This window comes from Leptonychotes weddellii, chromosome 8, assembly GCF_054177405.1.
Source record: "Leptonychotes weddellii isolate Sample4059 chromosome 8, ASM5417740v2, whole genome shotgun sequence".
NCBI lineage: Eukaryota > Metazoa > Chordata > Mammalia > Carnivora > Phocidae > Leptonychotes > Leptonychotes weddellii.
The window spans coordinates 5,937,294-5,939,668 of record NC_138376.1 but is presented as its reverse complement, the minus strand read 5'-3'; the positions used below and the strand labels follow the sequence as shown (position 1 = coordinate 5,939,668).

Here is a 2,375-nt window from a genome sequence, read left to right as displayed (position 1 = left end):
CATGGTTAATTGCACACTACCAACACAGTATCACTGAACACAGAGCTGGAAGGAGATGCCAACAATCAGCCCTAGGAAGCCAATAGGAACCAGCTCCAGCACATCCTAACACCCATTCAACACCAACATCTTTAATTCTTTTATTTTCTTCCTCAGATTCACTCCATCTCTCAGCTCCTAACCATCAAACTTTGTCTATCTATTCAGCATTCAGAAAAGCAAAAGGTCTTCAGTTAATGGATTCACCCTTCCTAGAAGGCAGTCAATTTTGATAGCAGAGCTTGACTTTTGGGGTCTTGGGTCAAAGAAGCCCATCAAAGTATTTCTCTTAAACTCATGTGCTAGAGCCAAGAGTAATTCAAGAGAATGTTATTTCCTGTTTCTCCTTATACATGCATCATTTCATTGATAATCTTTGTAACTGTCATTTGGGATATCATTACCCAATTTTCCAGTTAGGAAATCGATGTTGAGGGATTTTTTTTCAGTTTTATAACTTTATTTGACAATCAGTGATTAGTTATCATCCACATTAACTGTCTGTAGATTTTTGAAAGTGACTACAGGTACATAGGTAACCAACGTATAGAGCTTGTTTGGTGAATCTTCATCCTCATTACATTTTCTGGACAACCACACATGGATGTGGTATGGAACATTCTTTATTCCTTTGGCCCAGATAGCTTTGTGAAGCCTGGTGTCAATGTGCACATCTGGAGTTCCCATCTAGATCTTCATGGCACATTTCCGGATCTCTTTGAGTGCCCGAGGGGCACGTTTCTGGAACCCACTCTGTGGATGTGCTTGTGAATATTGATGATGTATTCTCTGGTCACTACCTCGTTGATGGCAGAACAGCCCTTCTTATTCTTGCCACCCTTCTTCATATGAGCGATTCTGCTGGGCCCTGGTTGGAAAAGTTGATGTTGAGGGATTTTAAGTGACTTGTCCAAATTCATTGAATTAGGAAGCAGTATACTAGGATTTGCTGGGACTGTCTGATTCTGTGTCTGTGCTCTTCATCCTTACCTTACATTATGCATACCTGTGCATCTGTGCTGTGTCATAGAGACCTGACTGGAAAGCACTGATATAGTTATTTCTCCATCAACCACACGGCCTTCCCAGAATGCTGCTGGAGAATTACAGAATTAACACTATGACTTGAATAAACAAAGTGAGTTTTTTTTTTAAGATTTTATTTTTAAGTAATCTCTACACCCAACATGGGGCTTGAACTCACAACCCCGAGATCAAGAGTTGTATGCTCTACCGACTGAGCCAGCCAGGTGTCCCCAAAGTGATTTGTGTTTTTTTTTTAAAGACATTTATTTATTTGTTTGTTTGAGAGAGAGAGAGTGTGTGTGTACACACATGTGGGCGCCGGTTGCATGAGTGGGGGGAGGAAGAGAAAGAGAATCTCTTAAGCACACTCCACACTGAGCACAGAGCACAACTTAGGGCTCCGTCTCACAACACGGAGATCGTGACCTGAGCAGAAACCAAGAGTCGGACACTCAACCAACTGAGCTACCTAGGTGCCTCCAAAGTGAGTTTTAAATAAAGAAATTCATAAGACTTTTTTTTAGCATGTGTCAACAGTACAGGAAACATGGAGCCAGGTAGAGTTGTGGATATAAATGTGGGACCTAAGGCTTTTTGAACATTTGTAGAAAAGCAATGACTAAGTTGTTTAAGGCCAAGTCTCATAGGGTGTTCCATGTGGGGAACAACCCAGGAGATAATTGTTAACTATACAAAGCTATAATATGTCAGGTGGGATCCTTAGAAAATAAATTCACATTACTTAAACTCAGTTTTTGGTGGCCAGACTCCATTCACCCTTCTTTTAGTAATAGTGCCCATTTTCTTCTGGAGTATCTTGCCTCCCAAATTTTCAGTCCAGGTGCTCTAGGTGGTATTCATTCTTTGTCCTCCTTCCAAAGAGTTCATGTGGGGTGAATTTTATGGTATGTGAATTATATTTCAATAAAGCTGTTATTAAAAAAAATAGAATTCATGAGACTCAGTCTGGCTAATTAGAATATTACATTCTCCTGGCCAGAGTGAATTTGTTCAGGGACAGTTATGTAACCCAATCACGCCAATAAAAAGAAATGAGGCTTTTGCTGGGATTGTTGAAAGGCACACCTTAACACATTTTTTTTGTTATTGAATTGACCTGGGAAGATGATTCTAGAGATAGTTCTCTCATAGGGTCAGAGAACAAGCCCAACCTTCTCAAGACAAACATTTAGATGGTATTTCCTGACGACATTTTGTTTAACCTTCCTCCGAACCCAGCCTTGATTGAAGTGAGATCTTTCCTTTCTTTCTTTTTTTTTTTTTTTAAGTTTATTTATTTAGGTAATCTC

At 39.8% G+C, this 2,375-nt stretch overlaps 1 pseudogene; it reads right to left on the bottom strand.

The window, feature by feature from the left end:
- Positions 1-516: 516 nt before the first annotated feature.
- LOC115939140 (large ribosomal subunit protein eL31 pseudogene) lies at positions 517-959 on the bottom strand (annotated as a pseudogene).
- Positions 960-2,375: the final 1,416 nt, after the last annotated feature.